The 15,012-nt window shown below is 39.5% G+C and overlaps 1 protein-coding gene across 10 annotated transcripts in view; it reads left to right on the forward strand.

Moving 5' to 3' along the window:
• Raph1 (Ras association (RalGDS/AF-6) and pleckstrin homology domains 1) overlaps positions 1 to 15,012 on the forward strand; it is an 86,728-nt gene that overhangs the window by 8,175 nt on the left and 63,541 nt on the right. The window contains exon 1 of one of the 10 annotated variants that reach the window (XM_076550274.1): positions 12,773 to 13,138. The exons of the other annotated variants lie outside the window; for them this stretch is intronic. The gene's annotated coding sequence lies outside the window, so the exon portion shown is untranslated. Of the gene's footprint in view, positions 1 to 12,772; positions 13,139 to 15,012 lie in introns of those variants that run through there. 10 annotated transcript variants of the gene reach the window in all.

Genomic DNA, 15,012 nt, shown 5'->3' on the forward strand with positions numbered 1-15,012 from the left:
AGGAACACTGCTTGTAGGCAAGTCAGTGGGCCATTTTCTTGATTAATGATTGATGTGGGAAGGCCTAACCTCCCGGCAGGAGGACGCCACCCCTGGGCATGTGATCCTGGGTGTATAAGAAAGCAAACAAAACAAACTAGGGCAGACAAACCAATAAGCAGTATTCCTCCAAGGCTTCTGCTTCAGTTCCTTCCTCTAGGTTCCTTCCATGACTCTTTGCTGGGAGGGACTTTTCTCCATCAGGTGAAAGAACCCCTTTCCTCCCCAAGGTGTTCTGGTCATGGTATTTTTCACAGCAGTAGAGTCCTAACTAGGACAATGAACATGGTCTAATCTTTTTAAGAATTTTAAAATTAAATTTATTTATTTATTTATTTATTGGGGGGTGCAGTGTCAGGACAACTTTGGGAGTCCGTTCTCTCCCTCCACCATATGAGCATGGGGAACTAGCTCAGGTCATTGGGCTCAGTGGCAAATGCTTTTATGCCCTAAGTCATTTTGCTAGCCCTGAGCTTTTTAGAATCTGAAAAACAGTAGTTTTACAAGTTTAATTGGAACGTACAAGTTTACTAGTTTACATTTTATGGTTTGCTTTCTTTATTTCTTATACTAATATTAACACATCTAATGTACAAAGAAGAACACAAAACAGTCTTATTACTCAGAAATGACTACCAGTTAACGCTTTCTGATACATGTGTGTTTGTGTTTGCATGGTTCATGGGAGCACAGTTTAGTTTTGCTTCTTTTATTGAAACTGTTTTGCTTTCCTGAGCATATTTATATCTTATCTTTTCTACATTTTATATTTCATTTAAAAATAAATATATTTTAAAATTCAAGTATAAACCATGATATAAAGTATAAAGTACTACCTACCACTAGTAATAACCAGTTTGTATTTTTCTTCAAATAATTATGTTTAAAGAGATGTGTGATGAAACTCCTCCCCCCGATAATTTGTATTCCCAGGCATGTTTCAGTGCACCCACATGTTCATAAACCTTTAGGTTTCTGGGTTGGAGAGATGGCTCAGTAATTAGAAACACTTGTTTTTGCAGAGGACCCTGGGTTGATTCCCAGCACCCACATGGTGGCTCAGAACCATCCATAACTCCAGTTCTGGGGGATCTGATGCCCTCTTCTGACCTCCGTGGACAACAGGAATGCATGTGATTAACTAAAACACTCATATACATATAATTAGATACATTTGAAACACTCCGGTTGCTCTTCTGTACTTTTTGATTTATATACTTACGTTGTTTTAAAATGTGGATTGGTTGGCCGGGCGGTGGTGGCGCACGCCTTTAATCCCAGCACTCGGGAGGCAGAGGCAGGCGGATCTCTGTGAGTTCTAGGCCAGCCTGGTCTCCAAAGCGAGTTCCAGGAAAGGCTCAAAGCTACACAGAGAAACCTTGTCTCGAACCCCCCCCCCCCAAAAAAAAAAAATGTGGGTTGGTTGGTTTTAGACAGTGTCTTACTCTACTCAGTCCTATTTGAACTCAAAATCCTCACACCTAAGCCTCCAAAATGTACCTGATCAAAGATGTGATCAGCGGGCTTTTTTTTTTTTTTTAAAGCTGAAGTCTTGCTATGTAGCTCTGGTTTGGGAGGGTTCGGATGACATTTAATGTTTCCTTTGGTGCTTGTCTCTAAGTTGGACATTTACAAGTGGTATCTTTGGAGCATCATAGATCAGTGATTCTCACTCAACCTGTGTGTCACAACCCCCTCAAGGATCATATATCAGATATCCTGCATATGAGATATTTGCATTACAATTCATAACAGTAGTAAAATTACAGTTATGAAGTAGCAATGAAATAATTTTATGCTTGGGGTCACCACAACATGAGGAACTGTCTTAAAGGGCTGCAGAATTAGGAAAGTTGAGAACCACTGTTATAGATAATCTCCAGTAGCTTTCCAAATGATGAGAAATGCCTACTAGAATGTTCTCCCATATCCTTCCAACCTCTGATTTACCATGCTGTCACCTGGATAAGTATATTTTTTTTTTAGATTTCTATAGTATTTTTTTACTTAGGAAAATTGTATTGTAAATGTTTATCAAGAAGCAGTTTCAGTCACAAATTAAAACTTTTAAAGTGTGTGTGTGTGTGTGTGTACGTGTGTACGCATGCTGATGTCATGGCCCATGCATAGAAAGGTCAGAGGACCACTTCAAGGAGTCAGTTTTCTCCTACCATGTTGGTCCCATAGATAGACTTCAAATGGTGAGGCTTAACACCAAGTGTCTTGACCCACTGAGCCGTATCAGTGGCCCCTACAAATGGAAACTTTCAGAAGAGTTTTGAATAAAAGCATTGCCTATATTTATTAATAGGGGGCAGAGGAGTTTGCTGTAGAGAAATGTTAGCTGTCCTGGCAGTAGGACTGATTGGAGAAGTATCTAAAATATATTAAGCCCTGCGCTGTAACATTTGTGTATGTAATTGAGATGATTATTTGGCTAACAGAACCCATGCCTGTTTTTATTTTCTGTAAGCTTTCTGGGAGAACATATTTAATTCTTGGTAAAATAGGAAATTATAGTATTGAGCTATACTTGTGTTTATTTTAAAAAGTTAAAATTGTTTTCTTTTGTTTTAGTTTTGTCTGGTTGGTTTTTAGTTTCAAATATTTGTTGAGTGCTTATGATGTTAGAGTAGAAATTACTTATTCTGAAAATGCTAAATGTATATTCTTACATCTCTTTACTTTTTTTAGACAATGTCTCACTATGTAACCCTGGCCGGCCTGGAACTTGCTATGTTCCAGTATGGTCTACATAGCAACTCCAACTCACATTGATCTGCCTACCTCTGCCTCCTGAATGCTGAGAAGGTGTACACCACCCACACCCAGCACGCTTTTTTTTTTTTTTTTTTTTTTTTTTACAAAACTGTTCGTTTGGGGAGGGGGGGTAATTTATTTTATTATTTTATGTGTATGAGTATTTTGCCTGCATGCATGCATGCATGCATGTGTACCACATACTTGTCTGGTACCCATGGAGGTCAGAAGAGGGTGTCAGATCCCTTAGGACTGAAGTTACAAATCCTTGGGAGCCAATGAATAGGTTCAGGGAATTGAACCTGGGTCCTTTGGAAGGACAAGTGCTCTTACCAACTGACCTAACAATCCAGTCCTAAACCCTTCATTTTCTTACTTGTATATATTGAAAAAGATTTCAGATTTAAAATATTACAACATATAGGTGAATTAATTTTTCTTTTTAATCTGAAGTTAGAAGTTAGGTGAGTTTTTTTGTTTGAGGTACTTTTGTGGGGGGGGGATTGTTTTTGTTTTTGAGACAGTCTCTGTGTAAAGTAAGCTGGTCACATCACCAACCTCTTGCCTCAGCCTCCTGAGTACTAGATTACAGATGTAGGCTACCACACCTAACTCCACTGACTATTCTTCTGGAAGAAGAATTTATAGAGAATTGAAGTCATTTCTTACCTAAATACTTGCTAAAATTCACCAGTGAATACATTTAGACCTTGTACTTTCTGTTTTGGAAGGCCTATTGCTTTGACAATGTCTTTCATAAAGAAGTTTAACTTTTTAATTATTCACCAGTGCTAAACCCAATGTATTCCAAATTTTCTTCTATTACCTTGTAAGAGTTATAGAGGTGGGGTTTTTTTAACCTTTTACATTTAGCTCTGTAATCTAATTTTATTTAATTTTTGTGAAATGTGTAGGTCTAGGTCTAGATTTATTTTACATATGAATGATCATTTGTTCCAGAAAAATTTGTTGAAAATAATGTTTTTCCTCCACTGAATTGTCTTTACTCCTTTGTCAAATATCAGCTGTCTCTGTGTATATTTTTATTTTTATTTATTTATTTTTTTTTTGAGACAGGGTTTCTATGTGTAGTTTTGGTGCCTGTCCTGGATCTTGCTTGGTAGACCAGGCTGACCTCGAACTCACAGAGATCCGCCTGGCTCTGCCTCCCCAGTGCTGTGCCTGGCTCAGCTGTCTATATTTGTGTGAGTCTGTTTCTGGACTTCCTGTTCTGTTTCTCTGTCCACTTGACTGTTCTTTTGCCAATACCTCACTGTCTTGATTATTGTAGTATGTATAGAGGTCTTGAGGTTGAATATAGTATCGATTGTCTGATTTTGTTCATTTCCTTCAGTATTGTGTTAACTATTATGGATCTTTTGCCATTCACTGGAACACCCAACTTTTCGATATAGGGACATGGTGTTGTCATCTACAAAGTTCACTCTTGAACTGTGCAGTTGATTTACAAAAAAAAAAAAAATGCAAAAAGTTCTCACAGTATTTTAAGTACATATGTATTCTTGTGTTGGCCCCACATTCAAAACTATCCTCAGCACAGTGCAGTCCTTGAGTTGGACACATTTGGTTGCCAATATCAATAAAATAACTTGGTAGACTTTTCATGGGGATTCTGTTGCCTCCATAAGTGAAGCCAAGAAGTAACATCTTGATAACAACCATGAAGGGTGATATTTATTCGGGGTTTGTTTTATATATTTATCAAATTGGGTTCCTCCTCTTTCCAGCTTACAAAGAGACTTTATCATGAATGAGTCTTGGATATGCCACCTTTTTACATCACTTGATATGATCATGCAGTGTTTCTTGGTGGTCCATTGTTGTAATGGATTACACTAATTGATTTTCAGATGTTGAGTTGGCATTGCGTACTTGGGATAAATCTCACTTGGTCCCAGTATATAATTCTTTTGGTTAATTTTTGTTGAAGATATTTTCATAAATAATTTCTATGCTATTTTCTCATGTCTGGTTTTGGCATTAGGGTTATGCTAGCCTAATAGGAAGAGCTGGAAAGTGTTCTCTACTTGTATGTTCTAGAAGAGATTATAGAGAATTTAAGCAATTTCTTTCCTAAATATTTACTAGAATTCACCAGTGAACCTATCTGAACCTTGTGTTTTCTGCTTTGGAAGGTTATTGATTATTGATTCGGCTTCTCTTAGATTTTATTTTATGTGTATTAGTGTTTTGCCTACATGTGTGTCTGTATACCACTTGCATGCTTGGTGGCCATGGAGGCCAGCAGAGGGGGTCAGATCCCCTGGAACTGAAATTATAGACTGTTGTGAGCCACCATGTGGTTGCTCAAAATTGAACCCGGGTCCTACAAAAGCAGCCAGTGGTCTTAACTGCTGAGCTCTCATTTTTCCAGCCCGATTCAGTTTCTTTAAGGTAGTATTTTATATGTACTTTCCTCGATATCTGTATGTCTAACTTTACATTTAACGTGTGTTTCTTCTAGGCCATAGGGATTTGTTGTTTTGTTTTTTAATTGCTAGGAATTGAACCTGAATACTTTTCCTTGGAGGCAAATGCTCTACCATTGAGCTACACCCTCAAACTCTAGGTTGTTTTATTTTTTATTATTCTGTCAGTATCTTATCTTTTAATAAATAAATATATATATATATATATATACACACACACATATATATATACCATCGTATTTCATGGTGATTATTAATATAGTTGGATAAAATGTTTATTGGATTTGTTACTGTTATTTCTTTTTTTATTATTTTATTTTACAATATAATTTAATTCTACATATCAGCCACAGATTCCTTGTTCTCCCCCATCCTGCCCCCCTCGCCTTCCCCCCAGCCCACCCCCCATTCCCACCTCCTCCAGGGGAAAGACTCCCCCAGGATTGAGATCAACCTGGTAGGCTCAGTCCAGGCAGGTCCAGTCCCCTCCTCCCAGCCTGAGCCAAGCGTCCCTGCATAAGCCCCAGGTTTCAAACAGCCAACTCATGCAATGAGCACAGGACTTGGTCCCACTGCCTGGATGCCTCCCAAACAGATCAAGCCAATCAACTGTCTCACCTATTCAGAGGGCCTGATCCAGTTGGGGGCCCCTCAGCCATTGTTCCTGTTTTTATACTGTTCCCCCTTTCTGTCCCTTTTTGTTTTAGTAGAATATTTTACATAAGTACATTTTCTCTTCTCCTTTGTAGATAGATCACTTAAACTTCCTTCCCTACTTTTTTGTGGTTAGTTGCCTTGGAGTTTGCCGTATACATTATAGCTAATATAAACATTTTTTTTTTCTTTTTGGTTTTTTTTTTTTTTTTGACACAGCATTTCACTCTGTAGCCCTGGCTGTCCTGTAGACCAGGCTAGCCTCAAACTCACAAAGTTTTGCCCGCCTCTGCCTCCTGAGTGCTGGATAAAGCCGTCCGCCACCCCACCCCCCAACCTATAAACACATTTTCAGACAGCATTGCTTCAAGATAATTTGAGCACCTTCTCAGGACGGATTGTTCTGATTCTTCTCTGCTCTCCCTTGTGTCATGGTTACCATTCATTCCACTTACATGTAAGCACTCGCACGGCATGTGATACACGCCTTAGTGTACATAATCAGATACGGTGTTGCTACTGTTGGTTTGAACAAATGGTTATCCGTTTGCTCAGCTAAGAATAAGAAAAGTTGATTGTGAGCTTGGTATTTCATGTCTGTGACGCCACTCTTGGGAGATTCAGGAAGGTCATCAGTTTTAGGGCAGCCCAGTTGTATATTAAGATGTCTCTTATAATAATAAACAAAAGTTGAGGTTTTAGTTTATACCTTCACTTATGCAACTGAGTGACTATTGGATTCTTTGAACATTTCTTGTTAGGAGCTCCACTGGTAGTTATTCAAGTGTTGTTTGTCTCAGAATAGTTTGTTTTTCCTTCATGTTTCTCATTGCATTAAGTTTATTTGTACCAGGACTGATGGCATAGGGAGAAAATCTTAAAATTAGATAAAAACCAACATTTATCTAATTTTTATCTAAAATTAGATTAAAAATGACAACAAGCAACTTAGGATGTAACAAAAACTTTGGAGAAATGATTTTACTGAGTACTATAAATGATTTGTAAAAGTACTGAAGCCTACTATTAAGAATTTTTCATTTACATAAGCAATAGATGTAATGCATTTATCTTCTCTCACTCTAGAAAGTGCATAGAGATTACCTTCAGGGTCTTGCTTTAGCTAGAAATTCTGAGAACTAAGCTTCTTGCACAGAAGCGCATCATAGTCCTCATCTTAGCGTGGGAAGTCTTACATGCATCATTGTGATAGGAGAAAGGGGAAAGAGACAGAAGTGTCTGGTAGAGTCCTGAAAGAGTCACTTAAAAAGGGACTGTGTGTGTCTCAGAAGCCTGTTCTCTTGTCAGAGTCACAGCAATCCTCCTGCCTCAGTCTCCCAAGTGTTGGGATTGCAGGCATGTGCCACCACGCCCAGCTTTCTTTTACTTTTGAAGGATGTCTTTTTATGGTACAGAAGGCCTATGTTCATCGCTATTTCTTTTCTCAAAATATTAAATATTACATTTTAATCTTTCACGAATGGATTTTAAGATGTTAGGTGGAAGTCTTACCTAGTTTCATCTTTAAGTTCACAGAATGTTGAAAGTGTTTGACTTGGGATTCCAACTCAGTAGTGTAAAAACTGGAACCCAGTTCTTAAAGTAAGGGCTGGGTGTGGCGATGCATGCCTTTAAACCCAACACTTGGAGGTAGAGGCAAGTGGGTCACAATAAGTTTGGTTAACCTGGTCTACATTGTAAGTACATGGCTAGCCAGAACTATAACATTTTTCATCTCAAAAAATGTTCCGTTTTAATAAAATGAAGTTCATTTGTCAACAGGTAATGTATATGAGACAGAAGTGGAATAAAGGACACTGGCTTATGAGTGGTATGCCTGTTTAGCATTCATAATTACAAGGAGACGGGGAAGGAGAGTGGGAGAATCTACTGTAACGTGTGTGTGTGTGTGTGTGTGTGTGTGTGTGTGTGTGTGTGTGTGTGTGTGTAGGCATGTGTGTAGGTGTGTCTGTGTAGAATGGCTATGAGACCATCAATTATTCACGATAGACTATTCTAACATCTTGAAAACTATTCAGTCAAAATTAAAGTGAAATATTTATTGAGAGAAGAAAAGGGTTATTTTAGCCATGATGAAAAACAGGCCATTAAACTCAATATACTGCCTGTTTATTTTTATTTCTATGCAGGAGGCAAGATGAGAGCTGACAGATTTAAATTTTGATTCTCTCTTCACTCAGTGTAGTGTCTGGTGGAAGTATCTAACAGCTAGGCATTGCGGCTTCTTTAGTGAAGTCGGTAGTTTTTTCTAAGTTTTGCTCACATTTCATTAAAAGGTTATTAGGAAAGTTAAGTAGCCTGTAAGGTCCTTACAGTCTTCCTTTTGAGATTCTCTGTGAATTTGTCTCTTTATGATAATAGAACAGAGATGATGCCACCGTTTTTTCCTTCTTTTCAAATTAGAATACTGTAATCCCTACCTCCACCCAGCTTTCCCAAATGTGTATGTACATGTATACACAAGGTTTGGGAGCAGGAGAGGCACTAAGAATACCAAACTATAGAACGGATAAGACAGCGTTATCTTGAACCTTTAATTTTATTTGATAATAGTCACCTTTAAACACTATTCTAATCTATGTTATGGAGCAGATATGCTATCAGTTTTTAACATAGTTGTATAAAAAATTTAGGTATGAAGCAAGCCCTCTCTAGAATATTATTTATCATGGGTAGTTTGTGCTTTCTAGATTCCAATTTTGTTGCACAGCATACCCATGACCATTCGTTCTATTCAGACAGTGGTTCTGAAAACAAGAGTAAAAACAAGGGCAAGAATATTAAATGCATTAAGGTCAGTCACTAGAGGTCTGAGCACCTTGTACCGGGTCCAGACTCCTGCTGAGACTTCACGCATCGCTGTGGATAGGGGTTTCTGGAGAAAGTGAGAAAGCCTCACTTCACGCCTCTCCCTCCCCTTAACCAACCTGCCTAGAGGGTGAAGAGCAATTGGTGCCTCTCTTCCGGACCTAACTTAGAGAAGACTGACAGATTGGTTCGGAGTTAGAGTGAAATTAGTCTTTGAATGCTACACCTTCATGGGAGAGCGACCTGAGGAGGGGGAGGGGACCCCTCTGGCATCAGTTTATCTGTCTCACAGCTAACTAACTCCCTCCTACTTTCTGTCCCCTCTCTGCAGGTTAAGAAAACCAGTGCTAACGACTCGTTAGTGGTAAAATTAGACCAGAACGAGAATTTGAGTTTTTCAGACTCTGTTTAGTTTCAAGTTCGAACTAGAGGATTCTTACAGACTTGTTCCTTAAGCTGATCTTTGCAGTGTTGTGATGATCTGTTACTCATTCAGATTTGGGGCACACAAATAGAAGATTTACTTATTTGAAATTTCAGATTTAACAAGAAGTTGTTTTGTGGGCTGGATTGATAGCTCAGTACTTAAGAGCACTGACTGCTCTTCCAGAGGACCTGAGTTCAATTCCTAGCTCCCACATGGCAGCTCACCACTGTCTGTAACTCCAGTTCCAGGGGACCCAACACCCTCACACCAATGGACATAAAATAAAGTTAATTTTTTTTTTAAAAAAAGAAGTTGTTTAAAAATACTTGGAGAGAGACACACAGAGATACAGTGGCATGCATATCACTATAAGTCTAAACAAAAAGGAGACACTTACCATGTATTATTTGAATACTCAACAGCTTAAAAACTTGTATTTTATTTTAGGATTAGGTGTCACTCTGTAACACGGACTGGACTGGAACTCACTGTGTAGAACAGGCTGGCCTGAACTCCCGAGTGCTGTAGGCTGCCTCACCCAGGTTCCGCGTGGTTCAGGTTTGCCTCACAGTAGTTCAGGCTGGCCTCACAGGAGTTCAAGCTGGCCTCACATAGTTCAGGCTGGCCTCACAGTAGTTCAGGCTGGCCTCACAGTAGTTCAGGCTGGCCTCACAGTAGTTCAGGCTGGCCTCACGTAGTTCAGGCTGGCCTCACGTAGTTCAGGCTTGCTTGCCTCACACTTGCTCTGTTACTGAGGGTGTCCCTGAACATTGCCAGGTAGGAGTAGAGCTTTTCAAAGAACACGTGGAACAAGGGACACCAGTTCAAAGAACAGCTACGTGACAAATGTGATTTCTTTCCCTTTAAAAAAAATACATTTATTAATGGGTATGCATGTACCCTCCACCCCCCCCACACATACACACACACACACACACACACACACACACACACACACACACACACACAGTGTGTGCCATGGCACACTTGGAGGTCAGAAAACAACCCGCAGGAGTTGGTTTTCTCCTTCCACATGTGAATCCTGAGGCTCAAACTCAGTGCTTTGAGGCAAGCACATTTTCACCTGCCTTATGAGGTTTCTTAATATTTTGTATTTGAATGGATTCTTTTTTAAAACCAGTTTGAGTTTAGGCTTTGTCCTTACTAATATGCATTTGTTATTGTTAGCGTAGCTGCTAAATCATGTCTTAAAATATCCTTAGGGAAACATTCAGCTCAAGTTGTGTATAGTAGAATTTTTCTTAATAATTGTGCTATTAGTGGAGAAACCAATTTTAAAATGTGTTGGTTCCTTTGAGTATTTACTTATAACCAGATAAATTGATCTTTTTTTTAAGAAGTGTACCTTTAGCTTTGAGCCATCTTAAATTAACATTAGCTTAATTTTTAAGCATCTTAAATTGGTAGTATTTTGGCAAAAGAGCAAGTGTTAAAATTGAGATCAGTAAAGAATGTGATTCTCTGATCATTGCTCTAGAATGATAAATGGAAAGAAGCTGTTACGTTCTCTCTTTCCAGAAACTTGTAACCTACATGGGTGCTGGGGCTGATGAGGCCAGTGCACAAATAGCCAGGACGTTGTACAAGGCTGATTAGCTGGCTTCAGCAGGTACAAGGTTCATGGTCCTTAGAGACAAAGTAGCGGCTAATTTCTGTTTATCTCGCACAGCGTTTTAACAGGTTTGTTTTTTAAAAGAGCTGAACCAAGTGTGCGATGGGTGTAGAAATACAAAAAAAAGAAAGGGCTGAGAAAGCTTCCTGCAGGTATTTCTACTGTAGACCAACCACCTCTTGGGTCGAAATGGAACCAGGCAGCCAGTGTAGCCACCTGCAAGAGATAAATAACAGCCCAAAGTAGTGAATGAAGCCCAAGGACTCGGAAGGCAGAGTTTAGCTTAATTTTTTTTCTAAGTTTATTTTGGAATTTGATAGTGGAAGGCTGTGTGGCATTGTGAATATAATCAGGAGTCACTGAACTGTACAAAGTTAAGAGGTTAGAGGCTATATGTTATGTCTGCTTTTGAAAAACAAAAATGAAAGCCTCCTGACACTGATGAATGTATAGTGGTGTCACTTTTAGTTGATTGGTTGGTTGCATGGGACGCAATATTGAATTCATCTTCTCTCAGGAATTATAGAATGTCTTTTCTTAGAAATCTTAAGTTTATACAATAGATGAAATGAACATCTGAAAGCTTTGTCAGGTAGGGGATAGCTGACCAGTGTTGTCTCTGAGTGTCGGCAAGAGGTAGGGCATGCCGCGCGTGCGTGTGTGTGTGTGTGTGTGTGTGTGTGTGTGTGTGTGTGTGTGTGCGCGTGTGTGTGGTGAGGGGCCAAGAGGCTTTGGTTTCTTTGGAGCTTGAGTTGCAGGCGGTCTTAGGCCACCTGACTGACTGGGTGCTGGGAACAGTGCATGCTCTAAACCATTAAATCATCTCTCCAACCCCATTAAAAAAAAAAAAAAACACCCCAAAGTCTACGGTTTAGCCTTTCTATTTGGCAAGTAGCAGAGGCCTTTGATTTGGAGCTATGTTCTGACGTCTTCCTGATGTAGGTGTGACTTTAACCAGCCTCACCTGAGTTAGTTAGTGCTCCGAGAGGGAAGCGGAAGTGGAGTGGAGACATAGCCTTCCTCTAGTCCAGGCTGGCCTCAGCCTCCTCCTGAATGGTGTGATTATTGACTAATGGTTAGGGTTATAGACTAATGGTTAGGGTTTGTAACATTTAGAAGGGAGTCTTTGAATGTCTCTTTAAATTATCTGAGGAGTAATTATTTTTCCAATATGTTAAACTTCTCTCTGCATTAAATAAAGCTAAATTTTTATCATGGTCAGACTATGTCTAAGAAGATAGTTGAATAAGCCAGGAAAATACTTCAGGAAAAGTAATATATATGCACATATAATTTTTAAACTATATTTTAAAGAATTATATAATTATTTTTCAGTCCTTAGACTAAGTTGTATATTTAGTGTGTTAAGAAATGTTTAATAGCCTATGTTTTATTATTTTAAGATTATTCTGAATTTCTATCTATTGACTTTGTTTCTCAACTAAATAACTTCCTAAGACAAAGACTCTCTCATCCCTCTTCTTTTTCTTTTCTTTCTTCTTTTAGTTCCTTAGCTTATTTTAATATAATTTCAGAAAAGTGGTGATATCACAGAAGTATAGACTTTGTTTCCTCAGATCCATCTGCTGTTTACATTTTGCCCATTTATCATTTCTTATCTACCCCCCTGAGTACCCCCTCATTGCACCTAACACATGCATGCACACACTCTTTTCCTCCAGTCTGATGAAAATATCATTGCAGACATTGTGCCTCTTTACACAAGATTCTTTAAAACCTTTTCACTGTATATTCCTTGTACATGCTTACTTTACGTAAGGACGTGAGCGTTCATAGTGTATATTGCACATTGAGCGTATCGCCTCGAAGACCTCCCCTCCTTCCCATTTACCCTCTTCTTACCCTTTAATCCTGTGTTCCCATGAACAGTTTAGCTTCTGCATCCATAGCGTATATATATTAATATATATATATGCGTGATTTTGTATATTTATGTAAGTTAAAATCTAGAATCACATGAGATAACAAATGATATTTGTCTTTCTGGGAGACTGGATTAATTTGCTTAATACGATTATTTCCAGTTATATCCTGAAAGTCAATCATTTCATCGTTCTTTACAGCTGAAAACAATTCCGTTGTATTTATATGTCGCATTTTCTTTGTCAGTTCCTCTGTTGTTAGGCACCTCGGTCGGCTCCGTACTTAACTATTCTGAAGAGTGCCGCGGGAAACCTGGCCACGAAAGTGCCATCTCTGTGGCGATGGTTTGAAGCCCTTGGGGCAGGTACCTAGGAGTGCTATTGCAGCTGTGTCTTGCATGGTTGGAGGCACCCCTTGAATGTGGAAGTCTTCACATACTGCCGACCGAAGTTTGCTTTACAAGTACGTTCAACATTACCGCAGCTTAGGAGATGTGTCAACAGACCGTTTCTTTGAGAGAGCTGATGAAAAATAACTGGAAATAAAGAAGCAAAATTGTTGGAATAAGTGATTAAGAACAATTCTGTTGTACTAGAAGAGAAATAATTGGTTATTAGTTACTTTTTTTCCCAGCGATGCCCAATTTCTTTATAGCGTACTAGAATATTACTCTAGTTTGTTCTGTCTTTAATTTAGTTGCAGCTACATAAAACTGCATCACTTGCTGCCCTAAAGTCTTCCCAGTAACTGTAGCAACACAGTCATTTATACTGTAGTTGGCAAGCTTTAGAGAACATAATGCCTGGAGGAACTTTTTTCAAATGTTCTACCTCCTTGACATTGGGTAGGTCATTATATCCTGTCTCTTGGGGGCTGGAGAGAAGGCTCAGTTCCTTAGAACACTTGCTGCTCTTCCAGAGAAAGGTGCGGTTCCCAGCTCCCACATCAAGCGGCTCACAGCTGTCTGTAACTCCAGCTCCAGGGGAGTTTGACTCCCTCTCTTGGCCTACAAGGCACCCACACATAATGGTATAAACTCGTGCAGCAGATATAGATACACATATACAAGAAAAGAAAACAAATCTTCAAACAAAAAAAACCCTGGCTTTTAAACAACATCTACTCCCAGGTACTTTTGGTGTCTAGCATGAACAGACCACAGCTAGAAAAACATTGTCCTACAGGATAAGCATCTAACTCTTTCATACGGTGTAGAGTTTTGTATCTCCTCATCCCCAGCCTCCTTTTCTTCCATGTTTGTACTGCACCCCGGGAACACCAAGCCACTTAGAATTCATAACGTCTTACTTTCTCAAACCGTTCTGCTCTTACACATAGTAAATGCTCTGCCTAAAACGCCCTTATCCGTCTCTCCCTTGTCCATTGGCTTCCTGTCTCACTGAAGTACGTCCCTCTCCTCCTGCCTTCTCAGACTGAGTTAAACTATACTCAACATACATAGCCTTGGGTATAGCACTTTTTATTTTATTATTGCTGGCTTATTGGTCCTCCTACTAGGTGTCTATACCTTGAGATTAAACATCATTGTGTTCATCTGTTTTTCTGGTGTGTGGCACATAGAAAATATACCATAAATATTAAATGAAGTAGAAGCTTCTCATGCAATTTTTGACACATTGAACATATTAGATCCAGGAGAATATTGTATGGGTAACCCCACTCTACTGTTTTCTGGGATTTAGGTGTTTTGTTTTTTGGCTGTTGTTGTTTATATGTGGTTTGGTCAGCGGATTATTTATTGCAATATTTTTCCTTGTTCTTGGTTTTTTTTTTTTTTTTTTTTGGGGGGGGGGGGTTTGAGACAGGGTTTCTCTGTGTAGCTTTGTGCCTTTCCTGGGACTCACTTGGTAGCCTAGGCTGGCCTCGAACTCACAGAGATCCGCCTGGCTCTGCCTTCCGAGTGCTGGGATTAAAGGCGTGCGCCACTACCGCCCGGCTTTTTCCTTGTTCTTAACTAGCGGGTCATTCTACTGCATCACCAGTGATGTCATTTATGACGTCATGAGGGTGGCAGCCATATACATTCCAGCTCACAGACCGTGCACTACAGAGGATCTCCTTAATAGTTCCATAGAGTTTTCTGGCTGTAGACTGGGCCACATCTGTCAGAGTGCTGGTAGTCTGTCCCTTCAGAAGTGGTGTTTCCACTGTTGCTTAATGTTTTTCTGCTGCTTTCAATCTCCATGGGTTCTCAAGGACTTGGGTGATCAGGGCAGGAGGTACAGCCTGTCCAGGCCTGTCCATTCTGACGGGTCAGTTTCTCGGTCATCCTAAAACCTTGGCAATCACTGGTTGCCTTGGCAGAGTCATTACCA

The sequence above is a fragment of the Peromyscus maniculatus genome, chromosome 13 (assembly GCF_049852395.1).
Source record: "Peromyscus maniculatus bairdii isolate BWxNUB_F1_BW_parent chromosome 13, HU_Pman_BW_mat_3.1, whole genome shotgun sequence".
Classification (NCBI taxonomy): Eukaryota; Metazoa; Chordata; class Mammalia; order Rodentia; family Cricetidae; genus Peromyscus; species Peromyscus maniculatus.